At 41.5% G+C, this 17,605-nt stretch overlaps 2 long non-coding RNA genes across 4 annotated transcripts; both read left to right on the plus strand.

Moving 5' to 3' along the window:
* The first annotated feature begins 901 nt into the window (after positions 1-901).
* LOC117184584 (uncharacterized) lies at positions 902-1,882 on the plus strand. Its single transcript, XR_004469993.1, has 3 exons — positions 902-1,323; positions 1,402-1,450; positions 1,512-1,882. It is a non-coding gene; the product is annotated as an uncharacterized lncRNA (long non-coding RNA).
* A 2,676-nt stretch (positions 1,883-4,558) lies between these two features.
* Positions 4,559-8,433, plus strand: LOC117184981 (uncharacterized). Of its 3 annotated transcripts, XR_004470462.1 has the most exons (4): positions 4,560-4,793; positions 4,852-5,106; positions 5,174-5,236; positions 5,318-8,433. It is a non-coding gene; the product is annotated as an uncharacterized lncRNA (long non-coding RNA). The 3 variants fall into 3 exon arrangements; XR_004470461.1 differs by having other exon boundaries at positions 4,559-4,793; positions 4,852-5,236; XR_004470460.1 differs by having other exon boundaries at positions 4,562-4,793; positions 5,174-8,433.
* The last annotated feature ends 9,172 nt before the right edge of the window (positions 8,434-17,605 follow it).

Here is a 17,605-nt window from a genome sequence, read left to right on the forward strand (position 1 = left end):
ATAGGAACGGCTCCATATACCATACTGCTCGTTTGGGATCTGGTAGGGTCGCTCTTAATTTAGTTTCTTTTCTTTCGGTTTTATTACATTTTCTTTTGCTTTGACAAAAAGAACAGCTGGTTTTCAGACAAAAGCTTGTGGTCAGTGACCGACAGACAACTCTAGCAAAAGTGAAGCTTTCGCCACAATCGTAGACTCGCAGTTACATGAATATAATATAGGTGTTCGGGCCAGCCGCTGAATAATAACCGTAACTTTAACATTATTATTGTATGAGCAGAGAGAGCCGCCTATGTTGTAAAGCGTTGACTTTCTGCAGAGCTGCTGCGCTCTCCCGCTAAAGGGGCTCTCTGCTGCCGCCACTTCGGCAATCACTTTGATCTAACGCCGTCGTCTATAGTTTAGTTCTATGCTAACCCCTCTGCGCATTGGTTGCATATCGATCTCGCATAAATTTTATCTGGCAATAGCAAGCAATCGGCTTGCGCTAAGCCACCAAGATTAAATACGAATTATAAAGTTTAACCCAAAATCTCTTTTCATTTTTGAAACACATAGGTGCCAAAAAATCTTGGCATCTCAAACAATAGGTAAAGCTCACTTACAGTTGGTTTCCCGCGTCGAAAGATCTTTCGTAGCTGGTGACTCTGTGTGGCAGGGAGATTTAGATCGGAGTTTACATGCAAAGTTACATCACCCGCTTCTGCTGGCTGACATTTGCTGACGGGTCGGACACGTTTGATCTCAAACTTGCTTCTTTTAAAACCCGAGTTGCTTTATCAATTGCTTCTGTTTTTACTTTACATTTCTTTCGAGCTTCACACAAACGAGCTATTTTCCGAATATATACGGGCCTCCTCGCTATCCTACTGAGATTCCGCTGGGATGTACATGGTGTTGCATGCGAAGATATCGATAGGCGAGACCCTAGAAGCGCTGAGAGGAAGGTATTTTTTTGAACAGAGTGACAGGGCCAAAATTTAAGGGGAAAGGTTAGCGAAGAGTGGCCACCTGGTCCTGGAGAGTAAGAGTTCCGCGCGCTCTCCGGAGCCGTTGTGAGAGGATTTCCGATCTCATCCCATAACGGAGTCCCGAAGCCAACTCTCCCACACCCAAAAGAAAAGAGAGCCGCCAGCAGCCCGAATCAGGCCATGCCCTTGAACCTAGTTCAAGGGCGATAGAAGAGAGAGCGATGGGGATCGGCAGCCGGGAGCATTAAACAGAACAGCCAAGAGGGGGTTCAGAAAAAAAAATTCCCGCAACGGAGGAGCATGCGCGCCGGACATAGCGACTTAGCGATTTTTTTTTGTTCTGAAAGAAAAAGTGAGTGGGATGAGGATGGAGTAGTGGCCATCACCCTGCAAAAAAATGAATAAAAGATAAAAAAATCTGTGATTCCAGGGGATCCAGATCAGGGAAAGACCAGGAACCAGGACCAGGTAGCATAAGAGTGAGTCCGCTCCAAAGGGGGAGTAAAGAAACCCCAAATTTATTTTTTTTGTTGGCCGTAGGGAATAGGTCACAGCTCCGCCACCCTGGCTTGTTTTTCCTGCTGGTCTCGAAGGAACAGACCTGGCCACGTAGTGCGGGACCCTCGCCCACTTAGGGAGAAGAAAAAAATCACATCAACTTATTTACTCCCATTAATTATTTTTGTTAGACGTCTCCAGTTATAAGTATATGTAATTTAAGTCCGGCCATATTTATTATATATATGTAACCTATTTATTTATATTTATTATATTATTTATTCCTATTAATCTAATTATTTATTAACCGCCAGTAGTACTAAGATGAGGGGGGGATGAATAGGCAGGCCTAGTTTAGAAATGATATCGTGTGAAAATAGGAAATGAAGTGAAAATTATAACGAAGAAATGAATTGTTAAGCGTTTCGTATGGGGGGAAGAGGAGCCACAGCAACGAGAGGGTAAGGCTTTTGCCAATGGCAGGGAGATCCGGAACGTGTGATTCAGATCTCAGGTAGGGTGGGTGTGTCGGGGGTAAAACATCGACACCTCGACCTGGTCCAAGTCTGTGTCGAGGGAAGACTGTAATGTTGTTTGTCGAGTAGAGTCCGTTTTTTTCAGTTTTTTTTTGTCGGTTATTTTTGTTGTTTCATTTTGCTCGAGATGTCCAATCAGTTGGTTGTTGTGCGACCTGAGGGCTTGGGAAGTATCCAGCCCTGGGATGACTGGCTAGCCGGCCTTGCCCCAAAGAAAAACAAAGGTTCGTAACAATGGCCTAGATCTTCGGATCGGATTATATTTCGGTGGAGGCTGGCAGCACCGTGACACAAAGTCACAAGTGACACGGACACATACATATATCGAACGGCTAGGCAGAGGCCGTTACCAAAACATTCCACGGAAGGCTCTAATATAACAAGATATACGGGTCTATATGAACGAGTATTTATTGGGACACTGCCACTAATTCCATTTGAGGTTAGGTTCGCACGCGGTTCCCGAATTCCGCACTGGCAGCGTCGATTTGGTTTCGCTGACCCAGCCTGACCGGGGGAACATGGGATTTCGGGACTACGATGATTCCTAGGCCATAACACCGCCAGTCACACGGCAAAACCTTTCTCTTGATCCGATCAGCCGCCCGGCCCGCGCAGCAAAAGTTCGATGATCTGACGAGCTGGTCAGCTGGCGGCTATTACATGACTTAAAAGCTCCGGTTGGAGCTTTTTGACTTTGCTACTATTAAGTCGTTGTAAAATAGCCACAATTCTGTGAAATGTGCACACTAAGTGCCAATTCCCTTTTTGGAATAGGACCACACCGATAGAGGGGGGGGGATGGTTTTAGTTTTTTTCTTTTTCGCAGGTCGTCTCTCTTTCTCCCGGGAGCGGCGCCACGGTACATACAGGTATACGTAGCCGTATTGAACAAGTTGGCTACTAGAGCACCAAAGGAAAAAGCAAAAACCACAAGAGTATACATGAAACCGACATTTAGCGGCCGATAGTGCGTACTCACTTTTATAGGTACATATATTTATTCTTGTCTTGGTTATACGAGACACTCTGAAATTTTCCGAAACCATAACTTGCCGCTTGGAGACAGAAAGACTGAGTCTAGGCCATCGACTAGAAAATTTGAATTCTCCGGATCTTTCTTTGCCCAGTCCTTCGCCATTCACCTCGAACGATTAGCTAAATTGAGGGGAAAAGCTCCTCTTTTAACAAGAAAATCAAATAGTGCCTATGTTCAGGCGAAAAAAAACATGTTTGCCTATTCAAGCGCCCACTACAAATCCCCCCCACTTAGATCACGCTTGGGGTGGAACACACCGAAGTGGGATCCGCGCTTGTAACAATTTATGTCAGGCTTTTATATCCTTGGTATGAAATTTACCTGCAAGGCGGCCCTGGAGATCTTCAAGTTCGTAATAGCAGTTTCCTAGTTTCCTTCGCACTCGGGAATTTATAAACGTTGGTGCTAACTTTGCGCTAAAGCCCTTAGCGAAATTGCTTTACTGAAAGTTACGTCTATATACTTCTTGTCCATCCCTATAGAAAAATTTGTCTCGATCGTAACTTATAGGCGCGGGCATTTCGGAAGTGCTGAACCTGTATAGAGTCTTTACTTTACTTTACTTTACTATATCGAAGAAATCTTCTCGCGAAAATTGGACGCCGCGATCTTCTAACATATTTAGGTTACGCATCAGTTTATAGCTACTGCCATCGGTTACCATATGCTGTCCAAAAGCAAGCCGATACGGAGCAGTGCTTATGGCTCAATGATGACTAGACCGAAGTGCACAGCAAATGCTGCTTTATTTCTCATCCCAATTACGTTGATCCGGGTCAAAATAACTTTTGATGGCCGCCAAAACGGATCTATTTACTCTCTCCGAAGCATTGGCTTGAGGAGAATAAAAGGCAGTATAGACATGAGAGATATTATATTTGTCAAGCAGGGAGTTAAAAGTGTGAGATTTAAATTGGACCCCCAGTGAGGTCTTCTTCCAGGAAGCGTTTTATGGAATCTGCTGTAAACTTTCGCACCGGCTTCAAAAATGGAAATTTTGACAGATGGTCTAAGGCGACAAAGATGCCGATATTTCCTGACTTGCTTCTCGGATAAGGTCCTAAAAAGTCTACAAATAATTTTTGGAAGAATCGAGAAGGTAATCCCGTATTTCCCAATGGTGGCTTTAAGGGTTGATTTGGATGCTTCGTGGTGTTACAGATATGGCAATTATTTATGAGTTCTTTGACATCCCCCACTAAGTTTGGCCAATAATAAGATCGCCTGAGTCTTTCAAGGGTTTTATTTATCCCACTGTGGGCACACAAGGGATCCTCATGGGCAGCTTTGAGGACGGGTTTTACAAGGGATGCGGGTATCCAATGTGACGGCCCATATTTGGATGGACTTATTTGTGTGCACAGAGCTGTAGCTTATCTGCATGCAAGGGAATAAACGGGAATAAAGCGAAAGCTTTCGACGGGAGAGCGAGCTTTGGGTTATCTTGGTGGGTTATCTAGCCCTTGTGCTTTAGAATGCGATGAAGAAACAAAATCAAAGCTCAAGCGCTGGATCATTCGATCCATGAAACTAAATTGTGGAAGTTCAGTTTGGTGGTACGGCGAGATAAAAGAAAAGAAAAGAATAAAAGGTCATACACGTGTCTGAAAAAAAAAGAAAAATTGAAATCAATAAATCGTCGAAAGTAGGGTGCACATGCCAAGCTGCCCCAAAACTTAAGATCAGTGTGCCGAAAAGCCGAAAAATCAGTGATTCTCCAAAGATAAACCCGGTTTCAAGCCCCAAAAGGTAATTACATAACCCCCCGCTTTGACATGTGGCTGATAAAATTTTTCTTCGCCAAAAGGGGTCTGAGCTTTGCCAGTCGATCTCGGCTTTTCTCCAGTGTAATTTAATATTGAAGAAAGTTATCCAACGGAGGTCAAACTTCTGCCGCACAACGGAAATTTGCGATCAACCTTATTTTTGACCTTGGCAGATGACATACAGTTGCCTCTGAAATTCTATGTCGTGGCCTGGATAGGCGCAGACATATCCATATCGGATGTCTTCAAGGAAAATGATTGACACACACACACACACACACACACTGAATTCAACCGTAGCTACTATTGCTATTATTATTATTTTTTTTGCATTTAAATTTTGTACATTATAATCTAATCTAGGACACATCAATGCATGCAGGCCTGTTGCAGCGATGGAAAACCAAACGTAAACTACCACTAAAAGTAAGAAAAACACCGCTTTGCTTATAATTTGATTTGTTCTTCTAAACTTTTCTCCTCTTTATATATAAAAAAAACCCCTAGAATTAAGTTGCTGTAACTGTAGATAAATAAGATGTCATGAAGATTTGAGGCGATGCTGAGGATGGTTGTTAGTTGGAGTGGAGTTAAAATATGAAAATACACTGAAGATTGATCACATTAAATTGGAGTAGAATAACTATACAGGGGTATTGGGAAGGGGGAACATATAGACGTTTAAGGGCTAACACAAGAAATAGGCGAGCAGAGTTAACATGGTAGGGTGGGTAAACGCGAAGATTACAAGACCTAACTCTGTGCGGCGATGCATATGGCAGTATTGATTTGATTTGTATAACACCTAACGGCCAGGTTAGCACCCCAATCTCTTGTATGTGTTAGCTGGAACAACGGAAAGATCCCCCCCATCCGACGAGCCCTAGCCGAAAGATCCCACACAGTGCTAACCATAAAATCTATGCAAGTTGTCTAGTTTGTGGAATGCGTCTCGAAAGCTACCACACCAGAACACCGGGACACATTACACCAAAGCTTCCAGCAGGAATCGTCGGTGATCTTGGTATGTTCCGCACAACGAAAGAAGCGTTCATCTTTGATTTTTAGATCAGGCAATCGGCAACTGTTCAACCTAATCTTCTCTTTAATTGACTGATATTCTGGTGATTTGAACTCAGGAGAATCAGGGTCGACCAACATGCTATCAATCGCCAAGAAGGACAAGTCTTCTGAGTGGGTACGGGACAAGGCATCGGGGACTATGTTATCACTCTCTTTTCGGTGTAAGATTTTGAACTCAAATCCCTGCAACTTCAAGGCCCAGCGAGCCAATCGGGAGCTAAGATCAGCCTGCGATATTAGCCACTTTAAGTAGACATGATCTGTAATGATAGAGAATTCTTGGCCCTCAACGTATGCCCTGAACTTTTTTAGGGCTAAAACCGCAGCGTAACACTCTTTTTCAGTTACAGTGTATTGCTTCTGGCATTTGTTAAGCTCCACCTCCAGATGGTGCTCAAAATTATCGGATATAACTAAGAGGTCGTTAAGATATATGAATATTTCATTCCGTAGATGGGCTCACGAGATTTTTGATCGAGAGGAATTTGCCAAAACGCGTCCTGTAGATCGATGCTTGTGATGAACTCTGCTTTCGGTAGTCTACTCAGGATTCCGTCTATAAGGGGCATGGGATATGCATCCTTTACCGTGACCGAGTTTTCTTTCCTACAATCGATACACAATCTAACCTTGCCAGGCTTTTTAACCAGCACTACGGGCGAAGACCACGAACTAACGGATTCTTGTATAACCCCAAGCTTAATCATTCGGTCTAATTCCTCGTACATTAGCTTCTCCGTTGCCGGTGACACCGCATAGTGGCGTTGTTTAATGGGCTTTGCGTCAACTACCTCTATCGCGTGAGTGATTACAGAGGTCTTTCCTAGACCTTGCTTTGAGTAAGATGGGAAGAGAGTTATTACCTCCTGTAGTAATACTTGCTGTGAAGGCAGAAGCGCCGTCATTGTGGGGTCTTCTAAGGTTTCAATACGTAAATTTTGTGTCATCAAGTGCAACGGTAAAAGGTCAACAGCCGTCCAAAAATTCATTCCTAAATAGTGATAACCCGTCAAGGAAGGTACAATACAAAAACAAAGTTCCGCTACGGACTGCATGAATATTTCTCGCGTTCGGACGAGGTGACGTAAGGATTTCACAGTCGCAGCCGACTCATGCAATATTTCATGCTATATCAGCCAAAAGGTTTTGCACTGCTCGCAGTGTGTCAACCAAGGCTGCCTCAGACATGGGGTCAGACAGTTTATCTGCCAATGCGGCAATTACGCCATAAAAATTATATTCCTATCTGTTCTATCGTCTTTAAATTGGCCACGCAAGGCTAGGCATAGATCTTCCAAACGGACTTCAGGGACACTGTCATGATACCGCCAAAACCACTCGCTGGCGCTTCCATCAAAGAGGTTACTAGCGTATCGAGCTGTCATTTCAAAGTTACCGTCCAAAGTTTGCTTTGTAAGTGCTTCAATACGGTAAATGAAGTCCTCAATCGACATACCAGCCTTACCCGTAAACCGCAGTTTCCAATTAGACATTATCTGGCTAACACGATCTGCCCGAAGGGATGAAGCGGAGGAACCTGTGGAAACTCCTGAGCCAACTTTACGGGTTTGCCCCAAATTCGACGGTGACGTACTATTTCCCGATTGATTAATCCCCGGCACTGGTACCTGTTCACTAGGGACAGCCGAAAAAGTTTCTCGATCGTTTGTTGTTCCAGTTCTGCTACAGGTTGCATCCGAGCTGCATTTATGTTCGGGGAGGGTACAGAAGCTGTACTTTGAAGTCCATCGGAAATGGCTCGAACTAGCCGGTTAGTTTGATCAGCCATGCTGGTCGCCAGAATTCGGGTTTGCTCTACCATAGCTACTCTAATCGCGTCAACTACTGACTGCTGTATAGTTTCCGCCATAGTGGCCTGACTCTGTTGAGGGTCGACGGAGATTGGAGACCTGTTGGCATTCTCTGAGTTAGCCATCTCAAGAGGGCTTAACGCTTCAACTCTTTTGCTTTGACTTCTAGTCTGAAGAGACTAAGTAACAGATGGCATTCGTGCTTTAGACGTAGACGGACCAATGGGACTAAGATTCTCAGCTGAGGCCGATGTGATGTTCAGGTCTTGCTGACAAGTGGGACACGTCCTTTTGTTACCACTTTTAGCGGTGAAGCACACTCTGTGAAAGGTGTGCCCACAACTGGCCGACAATAGTTGTACCTGGTAAACGATTACTTCGGAGCAAATTTGGCAATGTTTCCCCGTGTCTTCTAAGAGGGCTAAATTCTCCGTACTACGAGACACCACCATTTCGGTTTGGGCACCACAAAGTATTAATATATTAGATATATATATATAGAAAAATGCAACAAAAATGAAAAAAAAATAATACAAAAAAAGTCAATAGGTATAGATATCAGGGACCGTAAATACTCATTATTTTTTTTTTTATAAAAAAATCTCTTATTTTTAATGGACCTAGAAAAACACTATTTACACCAAAATCTTTATTTTTGTACAATCTCTACATTGCCGCCATGACTTGTAAACTTCTGTTTTTTACGATTTTCTTCACAGATAATCAATATTTTGGAGTAACTTGATAAATCTTAGAAATAATCATTATTCTTGATAAAAAAAAAATAAAACTCAAAAATAACGATTATCCATGATTTTTATTTTTTTCGCTTAAAATAAAACTCAACAGGAATTTACGGCTTCTGTGTTAGACTGTTCGCCAATATTATTGCATATCCTTGTCAAAGGACCACAAGGCTACACCCTGCGCTAAAATTTTCTTTTTGAAAATACATTTAAAAAATAGTAAATTAAATTTAAATTTTATATATTATATTTCGCTCAAAATAAATCTCAGCATTTATTTGTGTTATTTATGTAAATATATATATTTGTATTTATTGAAACTACGTTACTACTGCTTTTATCTATCAATAACAAATAAAAGATAAGGAAAGCTAGTTGCTCATAGTCATACCTGAGGGGGGAAGAAGACTTACTTGCGCTTGACTACGCTCATGCAATTTATTTATCTATTTTTAGAATTGCTTATCTTAAGCCGCGAGTGTTAATGCATTGATACTTAGTTTTTGGTGATTATTCTTCGTCGCGTTTTAAGATGAATCGCAAACGTAATTGTATTCCGCGTGATTTTTTTACATTCCACGCGGAAAGTAATGTTTCTGAGTGTAAAATTTGCAAATTGACTTTGAGTGGAAATTTTGTGTGCAATCTAAAGCGGCACTTAGAAAAGAAGCAGGCGAATATGAAACCTTGGCCGAAAACAAAAAAACCGAAGTGCCCGAAAAGAAAAAGAAGTTTTCGGGGGTAATGGGGCAAGATGATGTCAAGAATGCCTGAATTGACCTGGTGTATTGACAATACACAAAAAAGGGTATCAGAGGTCATAGATGGTCTCTCCTCTTGATTGACTTTTCCCTGCGTGTCTCGTCTATCACACCGTTTCTTTTGTGGATCGCTATGCCCAGCTGGGTCTCGCATTACATTTTTAATTTGCTTTCAATTTTTTTAGTTTATCTCTTCATATATATATATATGTATGTACATATATCTAAGCCTTAGCCTCTTACTTAATTATTTTACCTTACTCTACTTGTTTAGAATTAAGTCTTATTTAATACCCGGGGGGAAAAACTCATGAATACTTTGCATAATGAATAATATGCTCGAGTGATTTTATATTAGTGGACTGTGTTTATAATGTTCTTGTCCGGTTCGATGTCTATTTGGTACTAAAAATGCCGTCGCAGCGGCGAAAAGAATTTGTGTGTATACAGATTTGGCGTCTCTTCCATTTTCTTCTCGCGATTGGCGTCTCTTCCATGTTCTTCTCGCTCCCTTTTCGTGATTGATTCTTCGCCTAGCGATGGACCTTTTTCTAAATATGGGAAGTCAAGAATATCGTCTGCGTTCCTCAATAATTGGGAACCTGAAATATTAGTCATAAGGAATTAATCAATGTTTATAATGTTTGAGTATATGTTTTTTTGTCAATTCTTGAACGGACATCGTGTTATGAAACTGACAAACGATGGGGGCTGAACTGGGGCTGTATTTCTTCCAAAGGTGTTGGAGAGCTGCGCATTTTTACGGATATTATGACCAAAGAGTTTTATTTGCTTACTTTAAAGAATAAACTGACAAAAATTGCGCAGAATTTTGGCTTTGTTGATCCACAAAACACCAGCAAACTAAAATACAAGTTCTACCAGGACAATGATCCAATGCACAAATCTTTCCTGTGCCGCACTGCTGCTTTATAATTGCAGGAAAGTGATCGACACGATACAGACATACTGTATGTACATCAAGCCCAAAAACGTTTTAACTTCCCTAATAGTTGTCGCAAAGGAACCACTTTGGTTTTATTCCATCACCGATTCGGGGTCGTTTTAGTTCACGGCCACGACCACTAATTGTTGGTGCTTTCGCTATATCATCTTCATTGTCTACTCCTGCCAAGGGCATGCATTTCTTTGTTCCCTTCATTGTACACGAACTCGATCTCGTATTGCCTTTCAATTTATAGCGTTTGTTGTTTTAATGATGACGTCAGAAGCGCACGAAGTCGAGAGAGAGCGCCAGCAAGAGCACCGTCTTCTGATCCAGCAGCAGCCGAGCGAATATCGAACAAAGCGCAGATCGAAAAATATTGTTTTGTTGTTGTGACGAAGAGGATTGCTAAAAATACAACAACGGGCTGTTGCTCATAGCAAAAAGGCGAAAAAGTGCGGGCAGAATATGCTGTGGAGAAGCGGCGATTATAAAACCAGATGCGCCGCTCACTGGGTGTTTTTTGAAGTGGATGGAACTGGAGCTTTCTGAGTAGCATTAAATGTCATCACTGTGGCACATTACAAAAACATACAAAAAATTCGAAACAGAATAAACAAGCTCAGCTTGCAACATCGAGCCACGGGTTCGCGTTCATGATGAGCTCGGTTTTATACTCGATCGGACACGGACGCTACAGACGTTACTGGCTGCGCGTTCTCCGAGGCGATAAGTTCGGTTACCGAATCTGCATCACTAGCAGCTGTCGTTGCCCTTGGAGCGACCAACGAGATCAACTGCTGCACACTTGGAGTGGTCGGAGTCAATTTTCCGGCAACCAGCGACTGAGTGAGGTTGGCACTTGCAGATCCCGCGGAGTACCATTTTTCGAATCGGGAACTCATTAAGCAGTTTCAAACGGCTAAACTGAGACTCCATGGCTACGAGCCGATCGTACTGCTTTTTAATGCTTTTAATGTCAGATCCTTAAAGCCCTACCACGCAGAGCCAGCACGGGATACTCGGCTGATCATGGGTGATATTTTTCCTACAAGTTTTTTTGGCACAAAACACAGTAAACTCCATAAAATCAAACAAAATCAAAACAAATAGATATCAGACCAGTGTGCCAAACAATCGCTAATATCGGAATCGGTATGAATTGAGAGAGGAGAGAAGCGCAGTTGCAACCGCAGCTAATGAGAGAGAGCGCTACTGAGCAGAAAGTTTCGAGAGCGAGAGAGGGAGAACAGTTATTTAAGTTTCGGTGATAGGGAGAGAGTGATAAAGCAAAAAAAAAGCTGCATGATGAGAGGGGGCTGTACAAGCAACAACCCAAACACGGCTAACCGACGCACAAAAATAAATATGTAGCTAAATTATGTACATAAGTTTTTACCAGGCACCGTAAATAATGATTTTTATTGTTTTTTACATAAAAAAAGTCTTACTTTTAATGGACCTAGAAAAAACATTATTTACACCAAAATCTATATTTATGTACAATCTCTGCATTGCCGCTATGATTTGTATGTTTTGATTTTGATTTTTTACGTTTTTCTACACTGATAATCATTATGTTTGAGTAATTTGATAAAACTTAGATTTCATAATCTTACTTGATAAGAAAATAAAACTGAAAAATAATGATTATTGATGATTTATATTTTGTTCGCTTAAAATAAAACTCAACCGGAATTCACGGCTTACCACAAAACTACCCACTGCACTAAAAAGTTCTTTTTGAGTATACATACCTATGTACATTACATATTTTTTTATTTTTGTTTTTGTTTTCGGAAATACGTTTAATTAATAAATATTCTTTAATTTTACAAAAAGTTATTTCGACAATGATTCGTCCGCGAGGTTTTGAGTGCCGAAAATTGTCACTCAACACTAACTTGAGTCGCAGGAACTGAGTGCTCTACTTTGGCCAGCTGGTATAAGTTATGGAAAAGGTATCATTGCTCCTCCCAATACTCCATAATATTGGAGGTCAAGCAAATTGGCTTTGGGGCATAGTCGTCAATTTCGGCATATCCTTTCTTGATGAGGTCTGCTCGCTCTCCATCCTCAGTTTCGTCTTCTGAAGTTACCTCAATACTATGCAAAACCTCGTTCAATAGCGAGTGCTATTGCAATAGTCTGAAATATTAATTTTTAATGTGTTATGTTATATGTATATAAATGATATAAATACTTACGGGCTCTTTCAAATTAAAAATTTGCAAGAAAAGCTGCTTTAACTGAGCTCTGGCGAGCATCAGGCTTATTGGTTTCTGCAGCAATACTCGTCTTATCCGTGGATCCAAGTAAATACTGCAAACGATTGCATCGCACCCCAAAAGGCTCTCCTCCCTGTCACGGATGCACTGGCTCAAAGCTTGGCTTTCACTAGTACTTGCTGCTGCCACAGTGAGCTTGAGCTCCAGCCATAGCTTGTAGAAGTCACCCATGAATAATTGAGTGCTTTGTAATTTTACTGTTGCAAGGTATGCCGGTTCCAGGGTATTAACAGGCCTTTTCAAGTCACTCCACTCAGCTGCAGTTAATTTTAATGAGCTTTTTAGGCGCCTTTCGCAAAAATCTTCGAATTATTGCAGCTTGCTCAGCATATTGTATTGTGAACTCCAACGAGTCGCAACATCTAGCACTGGTTGTGGCAATGACTCCTCAGTTATTAAATACCTACATACATCGCAGTAAAAAATTACATAGTATAAATACATTTTTTGGTTTTTCTCTGAGCTTATATGTTAATAATAGGTCAAGAAAGTTATCTGCATACCGGCGTTCTTAAAAGCTTAGCAATTCGTCGTGCCTTGTCAATAAACTCAACCGATTCCAGGCGAGGTAAAGAATCCTTTGAAGGATTGAAGGGTGTGTGCTGCACATTTCATGGACTTAATGGAATGGATTTCAAAATTCTTGAGCAGCTCTTCTTCATCCAAATCCTCAGCACCTTCTTGTTCGTCATCATCTTCATTCTCGCAAACATTTAGTAGCTCCACTGCCATGATCATGTTTCGACCATTATCTGTGGTGATGCTATAAATTTGTTGTTTCGCTATGCTAAAATCATGCAATATGGACTGTATTTCAGTACAGAGGTTTTGGGTTGTGTGCGATGTTTTGAGCTCTATCAGGCCTAAAGTTTGTACAAATATTGCACAGTGATCGATGAACTGGACATTAACACCAAGAATTCCGCGATTGCATCTTGTGGCCGTGTCCATTTTGAATGTTTTGACCATGTCGCATTTAATTTGGCTGTACTTTTCCTCGACTAAGCTCATAATATTTCTGGAAGTTACAGTGGGCATATCCAAGCCGCTAAATATGTGAGCTGTTAACGCCTTAAAGCCCTTTGAGTCTAGTACAGCAAACGGAACTTTTGCGGCAGTCACCAGGTCAATTCAGGCATTCTTGACATCATCTTGCCCCATTAGCCCCGAAAACTTCTTTTTATTTTCGGTCACTTCGGTTTTTTTGTTTTCGGCCAAGGTTTCATATTCGCCTTTGTGCTTCTCTTCTAAGTGCCGCTTTAGATTGCACACAAAATTTCCACTCAAAGTCAATTTGCAAATTTTACACTCAGAAACATTACTTTCCGCGTGGAATGTAAAAAAATCACGCGGAATACAAATACGCTTGCGATTCATCTTAAAACGCGACCTAGAATGATCACCAAAAACTAAGTATCAATGCATCAACACTCGCGGCTTAAGATAAGCAATTCTAAAAATAGATAAAACAATGGCATAAGCGTAGTCAAGCGCAAGAAAGTCTTCGTAGGTCTTCTTCCCCCCTCAGGTACGACTTTGAGTAACTAGCTTTCCATATCTTTTATTTGGTATTATTATACCAATTAAAATATTATATTATTTATTTGGTGGCATCGAACATCTTTCGGAATTTGTTTTTGTACTGTAATTGTGCTTCGGAACGTGTGGAAATGCCGAGAAAACGTTGCACAGTGGATCCAAAGTGTTTTTGTTACGTTTGTGGCTTTTATATGCTCCGAAAACGTGGGAAAATCGAACGACGAGCAAGGAGAGCGGCCACATCAAGATATAGCGAAAATCGAAAGGCGATACCAAAGATTTTGGACGAATGCTCGAAGAGCGACTACTGTTGGACCCTTACGGGTGAAAAAGATCCCAAGAAATTTAAAAGACTCTGTTAATTTCTGATTTATACTTTTTAATTCAATAAATGGCCCTTAATGGCCAAGAATACTAAAATAATCAATTTATTGAATATTTCGAAACCTGGAACCAATTTTAAAAAACGGGCTGCTGATTTGGATTCAGCCTCCGAATCTACATTATAAACAGCTTTTGATTGCTCAGGTCAAAAACCGTGTAAACTTGATAAACTGATAATTATCAGTGAAGAAAAATGTTAAAAATTGAAATATAGAATGTAGTCATTAGTCATAACTAAGTAATTTTTATTATATAGCTTATAATGATTACGGTCCCTGTTGTAAATAATAAATTTTGATTTTTAAATGATTTATTTGTTTATTTTTACAGAAAATAACTTTTTGCATCGACTTCGATGAGAGGTTGCCTCTCAAAAATGTACTAATTTCAGTGAATCGTGAATGCACACTTGTGAAAAAAGTATATTTTGAGTTTTAAATATACATACGAACAACTGGACTATATGCAAAAATATCGGGCTTTTGACCTCAATGCACTGGGTGGAAATGGGTGTCTTTCACTCCCACAAAATCAATCTCCTCGATATTGAAAACGAGAAGGATTCTTGGGAATGGCCCACCATGTTGGCCCCACAGCTGACACTGCTTGGCCTGACTCCTGTGCTTCTCTGTTTGTGCTCTCTTTCTCGCTCTGATGGCGGCACCATCTTTCCCGGCCCTTTCCAATGCGAAAGTGAAAACAATCGAAAGGCCAAGTGTGTGTCCCCGCACACACACACACACACACACACACACACACGCACACACACAAACTTTGACAATGCCAATTGGTTTCCTAGCCACCGTTGTTCTTTTTTATAATTTTATTGCTTGTTTACGAGCTTCTTTTCGGCTTTGGCCAGCTCTTTCCTCCCTCTTTGCCACATCTGTATCACTCCAATACAAACACCGCCGACAAACACCCAAAATGAGAGGTTTAGCTTCCCATTCGAAGCTGTTGTTGTCGATGTGCGGCTAAATTGCGGTTCGGTCTTGCCCCACCACGACGGCAGGCGGCTGACGGCTGCTGCAAGGGAGTGGTTGCTCAAACACCGAAAAATGTTCGCAAATCGAAAAAGTTTCTCCTTTTTGGGGTACAAAATCTTAGGTGGCCCATGTTTGTTGTTGTTAGTTGTTGTCAGTTGTAGTGTTTGTCGAAAACCGAGTGTTGACATCGACAGTCGCACCGCACGGATCCATGCAGGTAGAGCTGCAAGTCAATGCAAATGGTTCTGTCTTCTAGTTGATTCTATCCGATAGTTGTAAAATCGTGAATCGTGGTAGATGCAAATATTATCAATACAATTATAAATGTCCCACGTGGCCTCGAAGCTAATATTGCGGATGGTATCCACTGCCTTGTTCGTTTTCAGGGCAAACTTTGCAGACATCAGACAGATGTTCCGTTGTTAATATATTTACTTAGAACCTGTCCTTCAATGTAATATTACGAGCTCCGTACAGGTAGCTGCAGCCAAACATCGCGATGACATAGGTGCTCCCAGATATTTCGGCCCCAAGGGTGATTGTTTCAGACTGAGTTGAGTAAAATTGTCTCAGATAAAGACAGTTTAAAATGTTGCGTTGTTATGCCACTTGGATCATAGTAACCAATTAAGTCGTTAATGACTAGGATTTATGAAAATTATCTGCAACCAATGAATAAATTAATTTCCTAAGAGCGGCTGAAGTTTTGCTTTTGAAGCTGCTTTAGCGTGAGGAAATCCGGCTCTAGTGTTCGTTTTGGCTGGAGTGCTGGCACAGCATCAGAATGTTGCCAATTAAGTGACCGCAGGCTGAAGAGGTGGCAATGATGATGATGCTAATGGCATCCAATTTACAGCTAATTAAATCAAGGGGCTTAGAGTCGAGAGTCAAGTCGAGTCGAGTGGATGAAACCCAGCGGATGACCTGCAACGAAACCATTTGGGAGTAGAAGTACGTTGCCGCAGAGCTTAATGCATTTTCTCACTCCAAATAGACCAAATACTCTCAGCCCGCACTGGCTCTGTTCTACTCCTGCAGAAGAAGTAAGGAAAAACTTGGCACATCCTTTGACTTAATATTTATTGCAGTTGACTGCATGTTGCTCTACACAAGCAAACTAGACTAAAACAGCATCAACAAATGCAACTGCAGCAGACGGGCCATTTCAAAGATGAGAATACCATACATACCCTAAAAATTTCAGTGAGAGGGTTGAGCAGGTGTAAACAAGTGTTTTTTCAAAAAAGAATCTAGAATATTCCATACAAATACCAACAAATAGACCAGTCAAGAGATACTGTAATAAAAAATGATCACTGAAGACAGGTAAGGCAGAACCCACAAAGAAGATAGATGCCAAAATACTGAATCAGTAAGAATAGGATTTCCAAAAAAAGCCTGGCTCTAATTAAGGAATTCGATGCTCTTATCTTGACTTAGGATCCCATCTTTGACCACATATGTATGTATGTATGTACGTGCAAATGCAGGATGTCATCTTTCCACGCCATACACTCGTATTCGAGAATGTCCAACTTCATCCGTTAGCTATAGGACCCGGCCTACGTGGAACTAAACGAGCTATAAATGCAGGCAAATACACATATTAATGTGTGTGTGTGTGCGTGCTTTTGTGTGTGTGTGTGTGTGTGTTGCCAACTGAAATGACAAATTACTTTTGCTTTTGTTTTGGCTTCTTGTCGGTTGTTGGTGTTGTTGTAGTTGCCCCAAGTTAAGTTAAGCCAACAAGAAAGTTAAACACTGACAATGAGATTTATGATGGAGCTCGCCCACACACAGGGAGGGGCAGAGGGGCGGACTCGGGGGGAGGGGGGACTGTCCTGCCTGGCTGCACGTATGTTGATATGCATTAAAGCATGACTAACCTAATTCAATTGTGCCCCAGGATATGCACACTGATGTGATGTGCTTGCACATACCCACAACTGCCCGTGGTTGCATTGGCATCGTTTAAATAATGTCTTACCGCAATCATGGGTGGCTGCTGGGCTCCAGGGGGGCTCCAACCTGCCAGGGGCTACCTGCCAACTATCAGCTCTTTGCCGACACTGGAACTAACCTCAAATTCCCAAATCAAGATGGAGTGTCTTTAGTCTTGAGTATCTTTACGAGTATGTTCATCAAATTTGGATATTTGTTATATCGAACTGCTCATGTTTCATCCCTCTCCAGGTGGGTCTCTGACCCTTTCAATCATTCAAACAGAGCTAACAGCTCCAGTATGCCAGTA

This window comes from Drosophila pseudoobscura, chromosome X (genome assembly GCF_009870125.1).
Source record: "Drosophila pseudoobscura strain MV-25-SWS-2005 chromosome X, UCI_Dpse_MV25, whole genome shotgun sequence".
NCBI lineage: Eukaryota > Metazoa > Arthropoda > Insecta > Diptera > Drosophilidae > Drosophila > Drosophila pseudoobscura.